The sequence below is a fragment of the Mesocricetus auratus genome, unplaced genomic scaffold (genome assembly GCF_017639785.1).
Source record: "Mesocricetus auratus isolate SY011 unplaced genomic scaffold, BCM_Maur_2.0 Super-Scaffold_100009, whole genome shotgun sequence".
Lineage (NCBI taxonomy): Eukaryota > Metazoa > Chordata > Mammalia > Rodentia > Cricetidae > Mesocricetus > Mesocricetus auratus.
The window spans coordinates 813,399-829,584 of record NW_024429193.1 but is presented as its reverse complement, the minus strand read 5'-3'; the positions used below and the strand labels follow the sequence as shown (position 1 = coordinate 829,584).

General features: G+C 38.4%; 1 long non-coding RNA gene across 1 annotated transcript in view; it reads left to right on the top strand.

The window, feature by feature from the left end:
- LOC110339475 overlaps positions 1-16,186 on the top strand; it is a 229,028-nt gene that overhangs the window by 146,099 nt on the left and 66,743 nt on the right. The gene's annotated exons all lie outside the window — the stretch shown is intronic.

Below are 16,186 nucleotides of genomic sequence, written 5' to 3'. Positions count from 1 at the left end.
ACTATACAAACTTCCAAGGTTTTCTTTTCTTTCAAAAAATTATTCTCATAAGTCTGTCTTGCTGGCTCTCTGAACAGTGACAATGTGTTTCATTTAAAAATACTTTCCCAAGTATTCCAGCTTTTCTCAGTGAGAAGATCAATTCAAAACAAGGTATTGGTACAGAGTTATTTATAGACCCTCTTCTCGACCTAAAATTGTAAGGTAAATTTGCAGGTTTTTTTTTGCCTTTGAAAATAGAGACATAGTGCTGGGGAGCTGGGGATGTGGTGTAGTGGGAGAGTTACTTTTCTAGCATGTGTGAGGCCTGAGGTTATATCAGCATCAACACACACACACACACACACACACACACACACACACACACACAGGCACATATGCACAGACACACACACACAATATACATACACATGTACAAGCATATGTAGCAGCATCTTGCCTGTGAACCTGTAACAGTGGCCATGCCCTTTGGGTATGATTTAGGATGTGGATGTGACCCATTTAAGGTAGAGGAGCTGGGGACAAAAGTCCCCTTTGGGTCTTGGAGAGCATCAGAGAGGCAGGGTCTGCTTCCTTTGAGCAGGGATGCCACGACAGTTACTTGCTGTTACCTGTGTAAGTTCTTCCCCAATAGAACACCTGTTTATCATTTATCCTGGGTATGGTGAACTCATTTAAACTATGCCTTCAAGCATATATACACATGCATGTACGCACAACACATGGATGCATGCATGTGAATGCACACATAGTGCAGACACGTGTGTATGCACATGAATATATACTCATGTCCGCATAAAGAAAACTTATCATTTTTCCAGTAGCACAATAATATTTTCTGATTTCCAAATGTTCTTGAACAAATCTTGGGCAATTTAAGCAATAAGTTGATGTATACCATTCAGTACTATTTCCATTTCCCTCTTTTCAAATATTTTTGTTTGCTTCTGTGTGTATGTATGTGTGCATAATGGTGCATGTACACATATGGACATGCATGTGCAGTGCAGAAGTTAATATCTGACCATCTTCTCCAGTCGTTCTCAATTCCATTTTATTTTTTGACAAAGACCTCTAACTAAGCCTGACGCTTATCAATTTTACTGTCTGATTGGGCATTTAGCTCCAGGAATCCCCGCTTTCATCTCCCAAGTGCTAGAATTGCAGATGCACATATACCTCTGTACCTAGACTTTAATGTGCATGCTGGGAACCAAGCTGAAGTCCCCATTCTTATGTAGCAGTCACTTTATTGACAGATACATCTTACTAGCTCCTCAAATAGGTACATTTTATTGGTATTTATTCTCCAGTGTTTATAGATTATGCTAAGCACTGAACACAAGACTCTGGATCAAAGTTGTCACAAGTGTGACCCTCATCTTTCAGTGATCATGAAATGGTGATATGATGTCATAAATAACCTGAGCCTTTAGTCATCTCCTTATGAATGAAGAAAAGCAATTCATTCTGGTTATAGGAGAGGTCACTGCACTATACTGTTCATAAGTAGCATTGCAGGTATGAAGCAAAATTCGAGTGTGTGCCATGAAGAGACAGACAATGGTTTGTGTAGGTATGTTGCTTCTAGGGTCACTTTTCTGTACTCCCTCTTGTTTGGTGAATACACTATTTACTTTGAATATGTATTTCCTCCCCTTTAGTTCCAATTGGCAATGACAGGATTGGTTCTAAATTTATATCAGTTCAAAGGGGAATCAAAGGCCAAAGTCTGGCTAGGAAAAGCACAAGATCCTCAATAAACAGAGAACAGTGTAGCTACTGCACACAGAGCTCCATGCTCTGTGGTTCTAAGAAGTGTTGAGTAACACATTAGTTTGTCTTCTCGTTGCTGAGAGAGAAGACTTGACAGTGCAATTTAGAGGAGGGGAGACTTGTTACCGCTCATGGTTTAGAGAGTGCAGCTAATCTCTGTCTACATTGGTATAAACTTGTGGTGAAATTTCTTCACATCTCCAGGGACCAGTAAACAAACAAACAAACAAAAAATGGGCCACAAGTGGTGCCAGGTTATACCCCCCAAAGCTCACCACTAGTGCCAACAGCTGCCAGTCAGGTCTCACATCTCCAAAGTTTGACAACCTCTTAAAATAGCATTACCAACTGGGAGAACACATCAAAGTTTGACTTATATGTGCCAACAGAAGGATAGCCTGCTTGTTTGGACAGTAAAAGATACTTCCTGGCAAGGAAAAGGAGTGTGAGGATCTTAGATGGGAGAAGAGCAGGTTGCCATCCAACAGAATCTACACATTTCTTTTTTCCTTTCCTTTCTTTTTTTATTTAAATTAGAAACAATCTTATTTTACATATTGATACCAGTTTCCTCTCCCATGCCCCCCACCGAACCCTGCATCCAATCCTCCTTCTGCTCCCCAGGTAGGGTGAGGCCTTCCATAGGGAATCTTCAAAGTCTGTCACAACATTTGGGGCAGGGCCTAGACCCTCCCCCCATGTGTCTAGGTTGAGAGAGTATCCCTCTATAGGTAATGGACAACCAAAGTCCATTCATGCACTACAGATAAATACTGATCCACTACCAGAGGCCCCATAGACTAACCAGGCCTCTTAGCTGACAACCACATTCAGGGGGACTGGTTCGGTCCTATGCCTGTTTCCCAGCTGTCAGTCTTGTTTATGTCTTCCTTTTTACTTGAACGTCTTTAAATTTGTATTCTTCAAATCTAAAAGGTTCTGAATAATATATCAGTAAGTAATGATTGCTATGAAGGGGAAGATTTTAAGTAGAAAAAATAGAGTTTCAAAGGAAAAGACACAGAGATGATGCTACTGGCATCTGCAAGGGAACTTACACTTTTCATAAAACTCTTGAAATCAGAAAAAAGGGTTTTTAAACAATTAAATATATCTGTCAAAATGTAAGGTATAAGAATTAAACACAGGAATCCATTGCAACCTTACCATGCACTCTGTTCTGGAATTCAGTCTTCTGCATTACAGAGAAGGATCATGGTCACATCTGTACCAGGCCTGGCATGGTCAAGTTGGAATGCTATACCAAGCAGCATCATGGTATTGTCTTTTGGGGGGTGATTACTTGATTCAAGGAATCAAATGCAAGTCATTTGATGTAAGCACCATGGACCATGTACATCTTGCCCCCTTTCCCTCTAGGCTCTCCATTTGCAAATCTCAGTCATGTAGAATCTCAGAACATCAAGGCGCAGATGTGTAACTATAAGTTGTTTCAAGTCTACTGGGGCTAAAGACTCATGTGAGCTGAATGAGATTGATTGAGACAGTTTTCAGGAATCTGAAAGCATTGTGCTTTAATTACAAAATTGCAGGTTAAATAAGCTAACAAAAAAGGAGGACAGGAAATTAAGACAGAGGCAGGCTGGGAACCCAGGGATTTCTGCTGCCACTGAACAGATGCTGGGATGCTTGTCATGTCCCCTTTGAGAGATGACTACATTTGCTAACGTCAGATTTCCTGAATAAGCTTTGGAATTCCATCATATGGGCTTGTTTTTGAACACACAATATTTATATAATGCTTGAAGTATATTCTGGAGAAACAAATTAACTGCCTCTCTTTCATGATGAAAAGATATAAATGGAATGCCTCACATAGACACACTGAAAAATGATTTATTTCTATTTTATGTTAATAATTGCCCTGGAGTTCTAGAAAGCACATTGAGAATTTGTTTTTACGACTTAACAACACAGCCACTTTAGCATTTGTCAAACCCTCTGTGCTCTTTGAAGTCACTGCTGCGGGTACAAGGTGCCTATAACGTCATGTCTGACCCATGGGAAGCTTTTTAATGATGATGTTGGCACTGTGATTTATAGTCAAACTTTTTTTTAATCTTAGAAGCAGTAATAAATATATCTGCTTAATTCTAAAACTACTTCCACCAGTCACTTGTATTCACCTGCTATTTCTTTCCTTAAGTGACTTTGTTTTATTTTCTATTGAAATTTTTTTTCTATTCACAAAATAGAATCTAGGAACCATGTTACGATATTTTGAGTTTCAGTTGGCACCTGAGTTAATTGGCCAACAGTGACAGCAAAGTGTTTGTGCAGAGGGAGCTAATATAAAATCCAGAATATAAAATCAAAGCATCTGCTTAGGAAAGAAATGTTAACATAACAGTATTCAAAATAGCATACGCAAATAAAAGCAGCAGGAATCTGGTGGTCAGAGGAAGCCTGGAGATCAGATTAATCACCATTCCATTTGAACCTTCCTGTTCATGTCAGCCCACTACCTGCATCTGTTGTACATAGATGACATCTCTGTGAGGGAGCCCAGACTAGATCAGTGTCCACACTGGGATAAAGAGCGCCCACAGTTCACAGAAGGGGTCTTCCTTTCTTCATTTTGAAGAACTCAGTTACATCAACTGCAGAGAATTAATGATCTAAGTTTGCAGATTCATATTCCATAGAGACTTAAGATCACTTAAGATCTAGAATCCAAGCAAACTTTATGTTCACAAAGAATGATCTCCACCAGATGCCCATCCTGAGCCTCATAGGAACAATGTATACAGCTTACCTATGAGGACTGGTGCAAAGACCCTTAGGAAATAGATCAGTCACAACATATCTTGTGATTTAGTGCTCAGGTCCATCATGGAGGTGCAGGCTTTTAAGCAACTGGGAGGCAAAGGCAGGGGTATTTTGAATTATATGCTGAACTGAAATGTTAAATGAGATACTTCCTCACAAAATCGACAGCAATTTTTCAACTGAAAAAAAAGGATTACATGGATTTAAGAAACAGTTAATATCCTACAGTAAACCTTGAATTTGCCTTTCCACTACAGAAATTATTTGCACCTCTTCCAGTAAAATTTCTTAAATTCACATGTAAACTTATAGTCTTAACTTTGTTTTAAATAGCAGAGTGGTACTGATTTCTAAAAAAAGAAATAGTTCTACATGGTCCATGTGTGGCACCAAAAAGACTTTCAGCAGCTTTCACCTCATGTCTGAGCTTTAGTCCTTTGTTTTGACAGTGCTAAGAAGAAAAGCAGGAAATGATTTTGTATTTATAACCAAATGGCATTCTTTTTTTTTTTTTTGGTTTTTCCAGATAGGGTTTCTCTGTAATATTTTGGAGGCTGTCCTGGAACTCACTCTGTAGACCAGGCTGGCATCGAATTCACAGAGATCGGCCTGCCTCTGCCTCCTGAGTGCTGGGATTCAAGGCGTGTGTCACCAACGCCCGGCTCAAAACGATATGCTTAATGCCAGTGTGTAGCAATTATGCCAGTTATTTAAAACAACGGCTCCCGTTTCTTACCTATAATATTTTACAGCTCCTTGAGAAAAACTCAGACATCTAAATTTTTATTTGAAATATAAAGGATATGGATGGGGACTAGGGAGATAGCTCAGTTAGTAGCATTGTACATCCACAAGTGTGTATACCTGACTCCAATATGCCAGAATCATATTAAGATCAAAGGGCAACAACAAAAGCAAAGCAATAATGAAGATCCCTGCTCTGGGGAGGTGGCTGAGAGGAGGATCTCTTATCTTTGTTGATCAGCCAGGCTAGACAAATCAGTAAGGCTCTAGGTTCAGTGAGAAGAGAGAGCCTGCTTCAAAATTTAAGGTGGACAGCAAATAAGGAAAACACATGCTTGCAAAGGTAAGCACATCATATACCTCTTCCATCAGATATGTAACACCACATGCACGCACACACACACACACACACACACACTCACACACACACACCCCATATTACATTACATCACATGCCATCCTCCAGCACATGGATGGACTTCATACTAGAGTACAAGAAATTAATCATGTGACCATGGCTAGAAAACAGGACCAGACAGACTTTGGTATTTTCTCTGCAGATATGGTGGACATAACAGGAAGAAAAAGAATGAGAGGAGTGCTATGGAGAAACTCTAATTGTGAAACCCAAAACATATGATGACATGTTTTCCTACAAGTTAATTTGATTTGGGATATTATAACTTCTAACACCTCAAAGGTTTCCCAAATGCCTGTGAGCCACCAGACTCTGCTGTTTCTGATTTTCCTTTAAGACCTATGAGACTATGACTAGCACAGAGAGGAATCTGGGAGGCATTTGTATTCAGAGACTGATTGACAGTAGGTATTGTGGAGCTGATCAATTTAGAGATTTGTTTCAAATTTTCAACATTAATCTCAGAAACTCATGGGGATAAAACACGGTAACAGGCCTGACATGATTTCCACCGTATTTAAAAAATTTTTAGTAAGTCCTTCCTGTTCTTATGCTTTTGAAAGTCATATAGGAAGACATCATTTCTGCTTTTATAAAGTTCATATCTGGTAGCCAATGACAAGCAAAAAGAGATTGAGGCAGAAAATGATAATGAGTTAGAATGCTGCATGCTGTATATAAAGTGACTTTTTAATTTAAAAATTTGCATTGATAATTTTCCTACATGAAGCAATGTTTAGTGTCCCCAAAGCAGCTTACATATCTCAGTCTAAGTGTCTCTGTGTGAGATTATATATGTGAAATATTTATGTGAGACAGAGACAATCAGGAAGGCCAGGAGGATACATGAGAGGCCCTGAGTCTGTGGCTTGCTTATAATCAAGAGGAGAGCTCCATGGGACTGAATGACAATGGCTATTAATTAGGAGTGTCAGTTATTGAAAATCAGATGTTGCAAAAATAAGGATAGAATCCTATATTGTGTAGCAGGGTGGCTACTACATATGGAAGCCAAGTCCAACTGAATATCCAGTGTGTTCAGAAACAGAAGGAGGATTTCAGCAATAATATAGTACACAGCCTTGTTGAAACCATTGTTTTCTCACATTGTGCTTTTGCAAATACCACACTTATCCAAGTTACTGTGGTAGGAAGGATGATTCTGTACACTTCACAGCTGATCGTCACAGTGATTATTATGGTAATAGCCATCATGGGTGAAGAGAAGTGTTGAAAATAATTGGCCACAGGCTATCCGAGTCCAAGCCAGGAGGTCAAGATGATACAGAAGTGAAGTAATACGGTGTCAGAATAACCATAGAAGGGAAAGACACAGGAGAATCCAATGGATAGATCCTGGAATGACTTACCAGAGGGCACTGAGAGTGCAGTTTTGCATGAGTTGACTACATGTTCACACGCTGGAGGAAGAGGTACAAACCGGAACCAAGCACTCTGGAATGGGCTCATCACTGCCAAAGCTCACCACTGAGATTTTAAAATTACTGAAAGTTTGAGTAGAGAAATTGCTATGAAACAATGAGCATTAAAAAATAATAAAAAACTAATTAATACATATGAAAAACAGTTGACTTGATAAATTATATATGCATTTAAAAGAAAAGAGGAAGTATAACTCTTCTCAGTTTTATTACACATATCTTCATACACATTTGTTTATCATTAGGACTGACACAGAACCTGAAGATGCTGTCTTTGTAGAAATATGCTCTTCAGAGGTAAGGATTGTTCATCAGATGTGAACTATAACAAAAATCCCAAACCCTTGTAACCTGGATGCTAAGGGCATGTGGCTGAGGGTGGCGTCATTAAGACACATGCACAGAAGGTGGGATTGAACCTGAGTGACTTTACAAACACAATCAGGTTATCCTCCCTTACCACCACAGCACTGTCCCTCCTTGGAGCTTATTAAGGCCTTTATGAACTGGTAATGCAGCATTAAGGACAATAAAACTAATCTTTTTTAATTCCCAAGGAGACTGAGGAAAACACTCAGCAAAACTAAGAGAAATCCATTACGAGGTTCTTAAGGATATGATGAAAAATAAGTTTTCTGGAATAAAAGCCCAAGTAAAATGCTTGAATCTATCAAGTTGATTAAATGGAGGAAAATGCTTCATGAAATAAGAGTTTCTGAAGGGATTAAATGTTGCGAATTAAGGCACTCAAAATGAATTTTAACCCTCAAATTATGCACATATTAATGACAAAATGAACAAACAAATAATTTATGACTCTGACATGATCATTTCTCTAACTAATTGGTGGGTGAGGAATTTTTATTGTCTAGTGACTGACTTCTAAATACCATGATTCTTCAATCAGAAAAAGAGCGTATTTACTTTTAAGCTTTTAGTTTTTAGAAGTGTAAGATGAATGAAATGACACAGACAGCAACTTTATAATTTTCAAATCCATAATAAAAACATAAGCATCTTATATTCTTAAATACAGTATCATGATGCTGAAAGGCAAGCCTTCAGGAAGTGAATGAGATGCATAGAGCAATCAAAGCAAAACACATTTCTTTCATTCATGCAATGGTGCACAAATAAAGATAAGTAAAACAGGATAGATTTCTGTTGTGGGATATTTGATCACACTGTGTAAAAATGTCTCTGTTTTACCTCATCTGCCTAAGGCACCTTCTGATTAGTTTAATTAAGAGCAGAATGGTTAAGAGCTAGGCAGGAGAGGATAGGTGGGACTTCTGGGAAGAGGGTGGAACTAGGAGGAGTAATTCTCCAGTCAGGTCAGGAGGAAGACAGATGTACTGTACTGAGGAGAGATAACGGGCCAACTGGCACAATATAGATTAAAATAAACAGGTTAATTCAAGTTTTAAGAGCTAGATGGGAACAAGCATAAGCTAAGATCAAGCTTTCATAACTAATAAGAAGTTTTCATGTCATTATTTGGGAACTGGCAGTCCAAAGAAAGATATGTTAGAGATTTCAGACATCTTTAACGAAGGCAAGTGAATATATACTATATACCTATGGGTAAATGTGGTAAAGAAAGGAACCCACAGTTATAAATAGTTATAAAGATGTACTATAAGTTAAAATGCAAAGAAAATAATTTAATTCCAAAATTTAAATAGTACAAGGTTGCTTTGTTAGATGATAATTCAATTGGAATAAAAATAGAAAGCATAGAAAAATCCCAAACTGTGTAAGTAAGGACTGTGGTGTGAATATTTGTCTCTTGTGACATGCAGATGGAAATATTCCCCACGTGACAGAGAATTAGGACCATGGCTAGATCCATAACTTATTCAGTAAAGTGCTTTTCTTGTAAGCTCATGTACCTAAGTTTGACCTCCAGAGCCCATGTAAGGAACTAATCATGACCACCTTGGCTTGTAATCCAAGTTCAAGGAAGGTAGAGACTAAGCTTGCTGATTGGTCAGTGCAGTCTACTTGATAAGTTCCGGCCAGCAAGAGACCATGTCTGCACACCACACCTCACAGTGTGTGTGTGTGTGTGTGTGTGTGTGTGAGAGAGAGAGAGAGAGAGAGAGAGAGAGAGAGAGAGAGAGAGAGAACCCAAATATGGTTGAAGTTCCTCCTTATTAATCATGTGATTTACATGTAAATGGGTTATGTTGGGTAATTCTCTCTTTCTCTCCCCCTCTTTCTTTCTTTTTCTTTCTTTCTTTCTTTCTTTCTTTCTTTCTTTCTTTCTTTCTTTCTTTCTTTCCACCTCCCCTCCCAACCCCCCCTTCTTTCTCCACATAGCATCCCATGACACTGAGGACTAAACCAGGGAGATATTGTGATCACATATAGGCATTGAACCTCCAGCTAGAACTGTGAACAAGCATACATCTCTTCTTTATTGTAGCCCACACAGCATGTTCTGGAGAGTGCCTAGCACATCCATCCTTCCTATGGTGTCCTTGAGGAACCAGAGTGTCCTTCAGGAACCTGAGTTTTTGTTTGTTTGGTTGGTTGGTTGATTGGTTGGTTTTTTTGTTTGTTTGTTTTTTGGGTAGATGGAATTCTGTCAGGGGCCCCCAGCCATCAGCCAGATATGGCTGCCTCATGTACTCATAGAAAAGATATGATTCAATCCTCATAGAGAGTATGTGACTTTGGACCACCCTGCTACCTCTGCCAAATTCCAGAAACAGGCCTGTAGCTTAACTAGCAGTTAAGGATTAGCTCAACAGAAAGCCCCCAAGTCCGCCAGTAAATAGGCTTGGACAATAGGGAAAGGTTGAAATAGATAAAGTAAGTACCTATGGTCAGATTACCTAGCAACACAGGAGGTTCTACCCCCGACCTTTTGCCCTGTGACTTAGGTTTCCAGGAAGCACAGAGGGCTACCTCTCCCACTGACCTTTTGTCCTGACAGTTTCCTTGAAGCTGTCCCTCCTAGCTTCCTCCTCCAAGCCCCATAAAGATACCTTGGAAAGAATAAAGATCTGTCGCCTTGATCAGATACATGTCTTGGCATCCTTTTCCTCGTATCTCCTGCCTTCCATCTTTCTCCTAGGTGTTCTGCAGACCCACACTGAATATCCTGAGGGTTGGGTCAGATTTTGTCTTAGATGTCAAACACAGCAAAAAAAAACCTATTTGATTCTGGATAAACTCCATAAAAGAGCAATGCCATAAAACAAATAACTTAAGCTTGAGAAACTTTATCTGTGCACCAATAACACTTTTCTCTACTCATTTGACAAACATACTACTAAAACATGTCTTTCATTCTGGCCTGCCTGGTTATGCATCCTGTCGCCTTGCAGAGAAGTTGCAGAAAAGTTTTTTAGGGAAATGTTTTTGGGACTCCAGTGTTACCAAAACTTGTCTTGATAATTCCCTTCATTGCCTTAGTATTTTATGAGATAGGTTAGTATCTTAGTTTCATTTCTGTTCTTGCAATAAACTATTGACAAAGGACGACTGAGGGGAATGGTTTTTTTGTTTGTTTGTTTACAATATCAGGTTACCATCCATTATTGTTGGGAGGTTTGGGCAGAAAGGCAGAAACTTAAAGCATTGCATCCACAGACAAGACCTGGGAGAGGAATACAGCCTTGCTTGTGTGCTCTTGTCTTATAAGATTCAGGAGCTACTGCCTAGAGAATAGTGCTGTTCACAGTGGGTTGTGTTTTTCTGTGTCAATTAACAACCAAGACAATGCCCTTCAGTCATGTCTATAACCTAACATGATCTAAATAACTCTTCATTAAAACTCTTCACAAGTCATTGAAGCTTGTTAGAAATTGAAAGTTGGAATTAATCAGCATATTCAATGCTCCTGGAACAGAAATTGCATGAGCCAGATAGAGTAGAAGGGGCTTTAACAGAGGTAAATTGATGTTGACAAAAATCATTAGAAGACCTGGAACTCCTGTGGATTTCAAGTTGGACTTTGGGAAAGGCTCACAGAACAACATGGGAGAACTGTTCCTCCCAGAACCATCATGCCTGTGTACAGAAAGTCAGGGACCAGAGGCAGCCTGACAGCAGACAGCCAGAGCATCTGACCCTTTTCCACAAATGGAACCAGCCCTCCAGACATGCCCCTCTCTTTCTATAAGATGCTATCAAAGCCTCATCTTGGTTTGTTTTGATAGGTAGTTGTTAGAATCAAGCCTCCACCCCATAGCCACAGGATTTTATTCTGTAGTCATCATTTAACCTTTTCAAAAGAGCACTAAGCTTTTTCAATAATAGGAAAGAAAGCACCATTGCTTTCATTCATCATATTTTACATTTATTTTCTTGTTTGCCATGTGGTACAAGTTTGTGATTAGACAAGCACACAGCTTCAATGTAAAGCTATATATGTTCAAGCACTGGTATTAACTGTGAAAGACTGGGAAAAATTAAATATGTTAGACTTTAATGTCTTCACTTGTAAAATAGGCATTTTACGATTTCTCTCAGAGAAGAACTAACTAACCAAAGCCCATGGCCTCTACTCAGCCACATCTGTCTTCATTTCTGACATGGTGCTGACAGGTTATCATTTTGTGGAGTTCTCACTATCATTGATGCTGACAGCTCATACCAGTGTTTATTCTTCCCCGAATTCTCTCTGCACTCTTAGAGTAATTATGGAAATACATGTGGTCATCTCCTCTTTCCCATCTATCATTCTAATGCTAACCACATTACCCCTGCCTGGGATAGTTTTTCATTCACATACTGAATGTCAATGTCTTTTCATTATCTCTTTGTTTCAATTCATTTTGTGTACCTGTGACAAATGGATACCTTAAGCACAATTATGATGTTATTCTCATGCTCATAAAATGTGAGTCATTTTCTCTTGCACATCTCATTCAGTCAATCACATGGGTCTGTATCTCAAAGCTCTTTTTATGTATTTCCTAGCCTTACACACAACAGCCTTACTAGGTTGTTGATTTTATCTGCTATGCTTTTACTGAGCCCTCTTCATAAAGAATTTTGCCTGGTACACCTTTCCAACAGCATCCTCTCCAAAACTTTGTTGTTTTTATTTAATTGTCATCAGTTGTCATTGGTGATGGTCTATTGAAATGGGATCTTGCTCCTGCCTCAGCCTTCTAAGTTCCAGAATGGCAGTTGTGCCCCACATTGTCTACCAAAAACTCTTCAGGGTCTGTGTATAGTGATTTCTTCAAAGGAAAATGTCTGGTGAACTTCAGCTGGGAGAGCACCTTACTTTCTAAGATAGAGGTTTTGTGCCCGTCTATGGATGAATAGAATATGTGACTGATCCAAAGTATCAAGGTGACCCCTGGTTAGGAAACTTCCTTAAAGATTACTGGGTCACTGGAGGCATGCAGCCTTTGTTACAACTGCTTAGTTTCCTTCCTTTGATGTAAGAAAGTGTCTGTAGATCTCTTAACAAATAAGTAGGACTACTTAACAGTAAAAATTCATTATAAAAGTCTTTATTTTTAACAATCCTTTCTTTGAAAACAAAAACAAGAACCCGAAAAACAGAATAGTTACAAACAGTCCACCATCCCTAAGGTTACATTGAGCTTGATACTGAGACCAGTGGTTTCTGGGATTCTGACATGTCATATTTAAATCTGTCAATAAGCTGCTGATGAAAATTTGCTACATTTAATGGAAGGAAGATGCTTGCATGCATACCTTCCATTTTATTGTGGAAGTTTACAATGTATATGTTGTAAATATCTACTTACAAAGAATTTATTCAAATCAATATTTTTGAATTACCTGCTCATGGCCTAGTGGTAGTAGTGGCAGCACATGCCTTTAATCCTAGCCCTTGAGAGACAGAGGCAAGCAGATCTCTGTGAGTTCAAGGCTAGTCTCATATACTGAGTGAGTTCCAGGACAGGCTATAAAACTCTTATTTTTATTTTTTTACTTTCTTTTAGCACAAAAGAGATATTCCATGAGTCTATCAAACAATATATATATATATATCATCTCTCTATCTCTATCTATCTATCTATCATCATCTATTATTTATATTATCTATCATCTATCCATCTATGAAACAATTCCCTACCAATCTATCATAGTCTGCCAGATGCCGGGATGACAGGTATTCATTACTAAGCCTAACTATATTTTTGATAAATAAAAGGTGGAGTGCAGAGACATCAATACATTGATCTGGAATGTGTAAAAAGTGAGATTCAAATTTTATTTGTCCTTTTCAGCCCTATTTAATTTCTTTCCTGCAAATACTTTCTGAGAGTCAAGAGTATAACATGGGCTATGAGATTTTTACTGCATGAAGATACCTGTCACATTGCTGGTAGTGTTCTGAAACACCCATAACATTCACTCTCTGTGAGGCTTTGTATCAAGTAATTTCCATATATTAATAAACATGAAAGTAGAAATTATTGTTTCTATTTTTCCCATAAAGCTTAGGCACACAAACCTCCTTTAGGCTTTACATGTAGGAAGCCATGTATTAGTTCCTAACATTTTATTGCCTTTTAACAAATATTTTCTAAATGCTTACAACATTTGCGTCTTCCTACCTCCTCTTCTGTTTCTGCTAATGATTTATGTCTTATTAAAAAAGGCTCCACACATAGCACAAAGACCATGTTGTATATGAGCAGCTCTGTCCTAAAAATTCAACTCTCACAAACTGTCTCATTTGCTCCTTTAATTGCTCACATTTGCTTTTCAATGTAAATTAACTTCTTCCCATACCAGTCGGAACGACCTCAAAATAGGGAACTTTTAATACTGAAAAATAGTTGCAGACATTGTTTACAATAAATCAATACAATAGTTCACTATTTGTAACTTATAACTGGTACTCTTAGCAGTGACAAGCTTGTGGACTATATCGATGTAGGAAATCAGTGCCACATTCTATATGCCAATCAGTTTGTCATATTTACAGTAGTCTGTTTCTTTTACAAATTACGTTTCAAATTACTCACAGGTGGTATTTTAATCAGCCTTTATTCTCCCTTAAAGGTACTTAAATTAAGCTTGCTGCTTGTAAGCCGTGACTTGGCTAAGAGCAGCAGCTATGGCTGATTCATCCTGGTAATTCTTTTGAAGTTTGATCAACAGTCCTGTGTAAAATGAATGAATGAATGAATGAATGAATGAATGAATGAGTGAATGAATGAACACATGAAGGCACTTGTTTAACCACTTGTTGCTAACTAGAAATCATTTCAGTTTTATGTTCAAATGCTTCTGCCACCTCTGCTCCATAGACTTTGCGATAACTGCTTCAGTCTAGACCGCCATAGCTTTCAGCGCATTGCTGTAACTCTTCACCTCATCTAAATCATCCTCATCTTCACTACCATACTTGGGAATTTGGTTTAATATAGTGGGTGGCAATGTTATCCATGTATCCCATAATCCATGATGCATGCATACCTCAAGGTCCCAGGGTCCATAATTCCTCTCCACAACCCCCAATCTTACTCAGGTTCCCCATAGTCACTCCTGCTCCCATGACTTTACACTTATACTCTGTGCTGCAGTCATAAAGCATTCAAAACTTTCAGTACACTCTTCTCCCAGGCTATAGATGCAAACAGGGCATGTTTTCCCTTCTTGTAGAAAGGCCCGTTCCTTGTTTGTATGAAATGGCCTCGCAATACAGGTGGGACTATGTCACCATACGAAGTTTTTCTTTATATATCAAGTTGAAGCTAGTAATTTCCTCTGTTTGTATAGCTCATATTTTCATTCTTAATATATAATCATTGCAAAAACTAGTTTGTTTACATTGTTGCCTGCCATTGTAAAAGGAAATTGCCTGTAAACAACAACTGTCAAATACCTCCAGTCTTTATCAGTACATCATATAGTCAGCTCACAATGAGCACATTTTAGTGAATGACATCACTGGTCTTAAAGCATGGAACGTTATCTGTCATTTAAGCATGGAACCAAGTACAGTAGAAGAATAACCTTCCAGAGTGAGATTTTTGAGTAAAACATTATTTAAAATCATGATTTTAGTTTACATCCATATCCATATTCTTTATTTGGAAAGAAAAATGTCACACGCAGGAATTAAATGGCTTCAGCAAATACTATCTGGCATTTGAAAATGGACAAGCTGCCAAGTAGGCTATAAGCAGTTTCTCATTAAAGTGGGGGGTGTATAAAGAAAACCACATTGATGTTTGATGGCTAAAGTATAAAATTAACTATGCAGTTATATTAAATGTACCATGAATATATTAAATTTTCTAAATTGTATTTAATTGTTGATCTCTAGTTTTCCTATTTAATGACTGCTAATTGCAAACTCAATAAGTATTTACTTTAATGTTAAGGAACATACCAGAATAACGATTTCAAAAGAAAAATACCACACTGAGAGTTGAAAGACTTTTTGCTTTACTAATGGATCCAGCGTAACAGCTTTTCAGTCTGCTTCTATGCAGTAGAGCTATCCGTCTCCATGGGAGAAGCTGCAAGCCAATATGAAATCCACTTCTGCCAAAGTATTCTACCATCAGTAGAGACTAAACACCTCTAGGTTGTACAGTAAGGACGATGGATCAGAAGTCATTCCAGGCAATTGCCACATCACCAGTTTTCCCATCAGGGGAAGTCTGACAGAAGATATAAGGCACAGTATCAAGACCCCAACATGGGTAAAGAAAACTCTCAAGTAGCCCCATCTCTGTTTATAATTTAAAAATCTTGGCCTTACACCAGAAGAATGGATGGAGTTCATGTTGATAAAATTTCACGGGAATATGGTGCATAAATGAAGTAAAGTCATGGTTATGCCAATAGGGAGAATGAACAGGTAGTCAAGTGAGGTAGCCATTCCTAATAACTGGCAAGGGTTCTATGGCTAGAATAGTGTCTAAAGATCACAACAGCATTGTGATTCAACCATCAGGTGCTTTCTAGACACTGGCTAAATAAGTGAATGAAATCTGCTGTTAGTTATGCATATATGAAGCATATTTATACCCCTTGAAATAATGAGGGGAGGAAGAGGAAT